This window comes from Crotalus tigris, unplaced genomic scaffold, assembly GCF_016545835.1.
Source record: "Crotalus tigris isolate CLP2741 ecotype Arizona unplaced genomic scaffold, ASM1654583v1 scf7180000018308.1980950, whole genome shotgun sequence".
Lineage (NCBI taxonomy): Eukaryota > Metazoa > Chordata > Lepidosauria > Squamata > Viperidae > Crotalus > Crotalus tigris.
Window position 1 is genome coordinate 916,483 of NW_024096936.1, and position 5,907 is coordinate 922,389.

A 5,907-nucleotide genomic window follows, 5' to 3' on the forward strand; every position below is an offset into this window, starting at 1 on the left:
TAAAAAAAGAATGTGAAACTTAATTAGAAACTATTAGAATAAATCTTTGTACACATTGCTTCTTGTAGTTTCACTATATTAATTTGCTGTCACTTCACTGTTCCATTAGACAATGTGCAACAATTCTTTCATCAGATGTTTTTTAAAACACTTTCAGAGATGAATCCCCATTAAATTTAACAAAATTTCTTTCTAGGTAACCTGTAAAAGATTGCTCATTAGATTAGGTACTAACATATTGTTGGGACCTTTTTTTTAGTGTTCAAATCCCTCAGTGAGAGATGGGGTCACTTCAGGAGACTGAATTCTAATTTCTCCCCTTCCGTCCCCAAATCAATAAAGCCAAAATTATGAAAGCCAAAGAACTAACCAAGGCAAAGACATCATGCTTTCTTGTGGGTTCCCCCCCCCCAATTAACTCAGTTGTCTGTATTGTTACAACACACTGAAGCATAACCTAACCACATGGGTTGGTAAAATGTGGCTGAGTTGAGTATGAAATGCACAGTTTCCTGGTTTTTGCAAATAATATTTATTCTTTAAAAGAAAATATCTCAGGTATGTATATTTGTCCAAGCTGTGCAATGTAGTGCTTTTAAAAAGCCACATTAGAGTTCTGTTTCCAACTGCTTGTGGTATTAGTTTATTTCCCACTCTCATGTCAAGCTCCATTTAAAATAACATATTCAGAGTAAAAATTCTTCCTCATTACCCAACTAAGCTGAATAGTGCCAGGTTCAGGAGAGGGCAGTTTAAAAGGGGAATTGAGGTGATATGACTAACAAACACTGCAAATCAAGATGGTTAGGAATGACATCCAGATCCAGAGGCAGAGTTCTTTTGCATACTACTTCCTCAAAACCAGAGATTGGATATTACTAAAAAATAGGAGACTATTGTGTCTGGAGGGCCATGACCTACAAATAGGATGGCATGCCATATTATGGGATCATAAATATAAAGTACATAAATATTTTCGAAGTCACTATATTAGGCAAGCTCTTATTGATGTATGGACAAAAATTTGGCAACCAAATTATACCCAAGTACCTAGTTGGATCTCACCGTTAGAAATATATGTACACCCAAAATTTACTCAATTAGACAAGATCATAACATATAAAAATATTTTAGATGAAAGAGGGGAATTGAAATCCAGGAAAACCATCCACGATGAAGGGATAGAATTAGAATGGTGGGCATACCTGCAACTGCAGGCAAGATATCGGAAAGACAAAAAAGAGTTAGGTATTAAATTAGAACCAATAGAATTGGATAAAATAATTTTGGGGTCGGAGGATAAAATGATTAAAAAACTATACTATTATTTGCTAGATCAGGCAACGTACGAGGAACAAGTAAAAGTGACTATGTTGAATTGGAGTAAGGATTTTGGTCTTAATTTTGATCTGCATATATGGCAAGAACTATGGGCAAGAAACAAGAAGCTTACTTTGGCCACCTCTTACAAAGAGAACCTTTACAAAATGTTTTATAGATGGCATCTCCCACCCACAAGATTGTCTAAAATGTATACCAATGTCTCCCCTAAATGTTGGAAATGCAATTTGAAAAGTGGAACTTACTATCATATGTGGTGGGAATGCACGCGAGCTCGTGATTTTTGGAACAGGATTAAAATTTGGTTGGAAGAAATATTAGAGCAAGCGGTAGAACCAAAACCAGAACTCTTTCTATTAGGTTTAACTACGCAAAAACATGACAAAGGCGTATTTTATTTAATGCTACACATTTTAACGGCCTCCAGGCTGGTTTTTGCTCAAAATTGGAGGAACAAGGAAACCCCAACGGAAGAAGAGATCCTGCATAAAATTTTAATATGTGCTGAGATGGACAGGCTTACAATGATTATGAAAGACAAAACGGAACACGAATACTTCGAAATCTGGGGCAAATTTTACCGCTGGTATGAATTAAGAACTGCTCGGACTTCAAACTAATGGTAGAACTAAAAGATATACATAACTGTACATATAATTGTATATATAATTGTATTGTATAAAAGATGAGGTTTATATAGAGGTTAAGAACAAAAAATTATAAAATTATAAAATTTTTGTACTATGATAGGAACTGATAGAAAAATTCACTCTGGAATGTCATGTTTGTCCATTGTTGTTTTAATTGTATTAATGAATAAAAATTAAAAAAAAAAAAAAAAACAAGAATAAGAGAAAATGCTGCCTGATTGTAGGACATCTGATTGCCTTTTCGCTTGATTCATTAGGGCTTTCCTATCTTTATATATAAATTGCATATAGAAGCTTTCTTCTTCTTGAGAATAGTTGCACTTTTGCACTTGACCTCCAGGAGCTAAAGTAACAATGATCGATGATATTTATCTCTTACTATTTTTTCAAGAACACGAAAGCATCTTACACAAATGGAGATTTCCCTTTATTTTTCCGTGGAAGAACTTGATAGGACAGGTTGAGCTGAGAGAAACCGAGTAGTCAAAAGTCACTCGTTTGCATTTCCGTGGCTGATGATGGACCTAGTTTCTCCCTTATCCAACATCTTAACTAGTAGACTACATTAGTCACTTCCTGTTAGTGAGAATGTAGTACACATGAGTTCCAGCAGAGCCTGCAAGCATCCACCAGGCTTCTTGCCCCTTCTAACATAGGGGTTTTTTTTTCTTCCCAGAAGGGAACTAGATAAATGGGTGCGAGGGAGGCAGGGAAGGAACTGGAATGATGTAAAGCCTGAGCATCATTATTTTTGTGAGGGCATCTGAACCCATACAGACACTCTTGTAAGAGTGTCTGTATGGGTTCAGATGCCCTCACAAAAATAATAAAAACCCAATGATTTACTTGGAACTATGGCCCTGCATCAAGACAAGTTAAAAAAAACCAACAACCCAACACTCTATTCCCCCTATTTTTTTTCTCCATTCAAATGAAGTCTGATTATTCTTCCAGGATCTTAATTGTGAGAAGTTCTAACTCTCTTACACTTGCATTGACCTGAGGATCTGACTACCCAAGATCTTACATAAACTTGGTAAACTAAATGTGTCTAAATTTGTTAAAAACCAATCTCTCCTTCTCTTTTTTTATAACAGTCTGAAATCCAAAATAATGTGGCAACTTCCTTTCAAAAGTTTCCACTGCTTTTACCTCTTCAACCAGCTATTCCCTATTAGTTAGGCTTAGATCTAGGACAGCTAGTCCACTTGTCTCTCCTTTCAAAAAATGAAGCTCAGTGAGAAATTTTAGGAATTTATAGTTGTGATGAATAGTTTTCTAACAGAAATTTGGGTGGTCAGAGGCAGCCATTAGTAAATTAATAAATGCACAAAAAGGAGGAAGTTAGAAACCCAACAATCTTTTAAATAATTTTTTGGTATTTAATTGTTGTCATATTTGCTCCATGTATTTTTTATTAACATGTGTGAAGAACATCAAGTAATAATATGATGGCAATCTTAACTCTTAAGATCTTTAAGAGTAAAACCTCTATTGTATAACAAATATTTTGATGCAGGTTTTTTAATTTTTATATTCAGTGTTGAATGAAAATGCCAAATAATCTTATGCTAATTAATACATACCCTAACTGACCTCTGGGTTAGACATCGTGGCATTACGGGTGGAAGAAGATGGGGCTGTTTTCCATGTCTGATTTCGCTCTGCTGGGGACCCTAAAAAGGAGAAGCGATGAAGAAGGAGGGGACCCTCATAGATTGAGGAGGGATGGCAGCCCTTCCATTTGATCTGAGGAAGCCCTCCAAACTGGCAGGAAAAAGAACGGCCTCATTTATGTGGCCAGCCAGAAGCTACCAACAACCCAAGATAAGCACTAATTAGCAACTTTTGAACAACGCAGATGGAACTAGGTGAGAACGTGATACTCTCCTTATAACTCTAAAACTTTTTCCTGGAAAAAAAGAATTCTCAAAGAAAAGAATGCCCCCACATGATAGAGAGGAGGGGAATTTCCGCCCCATTCTATCAGGAAAAGAGAAGCGATGAATAACTTTCTTTGGGGGAAAATTAGAGAAAACTACAAGATTAATTTGGATTTAATATAGAAACATAGCTTTGACAAATTTGGGGACTAAAATATTTTTAAGACTTTTGTTTTTTAAAGATAATTGGAAAGTTGGTGGACTTAAAAGCTGGAAGATGGATGTTAACTACATCTAGTGGTGAACTCTGGCATTACAATTTATTATGCTTAAAGAAAATTTGGCACGAAGCCCAGACATAGATAAGGCTTTTTGTTGTTCCTGGAAACTTTCACTTTTGCAGACTGCAGCTGGAAAAAGAGGGGAAAAAATCCTTGGGCTGTTTTATCTGTATAAAAGAGACAACAAACCATTCTGAACTGGCAGCCTGGAATATAAATATTGACTGACTTTTAGTCTCAAGAATTATTAAGAAATATTAAACAGTGGGAAAGCTACTTCTGAAATATTTCTCTTTGGAAGAAACATGGATAATCAACAAGAAAATGGAAATGAACTTCAGAAAGAAATTCTCTTTATGTTGAAATAAATTCAAGAGACAATTGTCTTAAACTATGAGGAGACTAAAAATAATTTAAATAACATAAATGAACAACTTTCCAACTTAAACTTACAAGCAGAAGACGTTTAGAAAATGACTATAAAGAATGAACTAGCAACTCAGAAAACAGAAGAAAAAATGGAGGAAACTGATACAAAGATGGAGGATTCACAAGAAGAAACCAACAGACAGGTACAGATAAATAAAAATTTGGAAGACCCAGATATAACACCAGAAATGGGAAAGACATTTTACTTTTCAAGACTTCCAAACATATTTGAGGACAAGGAAGAAAAATTTATAGAATGAAAGATAGAGCTCTTAGGAGAGATGCAGAAAATTGGGGAACAAGAAACTAAAAGAGAAAAGGAAGGAGAAAGAAAATGGAGGCTGTTTAATGAATATAAATGGATTAAGTGTTTCTACACTTAATCCATTTATTAAATTGCCTTTTTTATCCCAAATTGTCTTTTTTATCCCAAACAACATATGCAGAAACAGAGGAAGAAATACTTGGTGATCTAAACACACTGACTTGCAAAGTTATTTGGCAAAGGAAGAAAGCTAGAGTAAGACTGAAGAAAACAGAGGTCCTGACTAATTAGATGAGGTGTTATATTATCTAATGGATATTTGAATATGATTAAAATAATAAATAAATAAAAGAACCATTATAAATTAGAAGGATGTGATTTGTAACTAGGATAACTTTTTATAAGATGGGAAATATGAAAATATTAAGAGGGTTGTTATAAGGGAAGCTTTTAGGTACCCAAATGTAATTAATTATGAGAAAAATGATAATTGATAAAGTTATTTTGAATATTGATGGGAAATTAAAACTGAAAAAAAAGGGAAAAAACAGGATACGGATTGAATAAGGGAATTTTTATTGCAAATACATTTGAAATATGTTTTGGCTAGATTTGATATTATAAACTGACTGTATTGACACTATGTATAACATTAGAAACGTGATAAAAATGTTTATATTTAATTGTATAGGTATTAATAGCAGCAAGAATTATATTTGCCTAGTGTGGAAAAATGATTACTTTGGAAGAAGAGAGGACCAGGGAAATAATGGATGGTGTAGTATTGGATATTTTGAGTGAAAGTTAATATGTACCACTGAATGACAAAGGAATCCAAACACCGCACTGTTTATTAAGTACTTATGATTGTAAAACTTGAAATTAATAAAATATTTATAAAAAAACCCACATACCCTAAACTGTAATTAATACGCATAGGATATTTCCTTCTTCAACAGTCTTAAGTAATCTAAACATTTAGATTACAGTCTTCAATCAATACAGTACAAATAGCTTTGTATTGAAATAACATCTATTAAAATTACAATAATGTAATA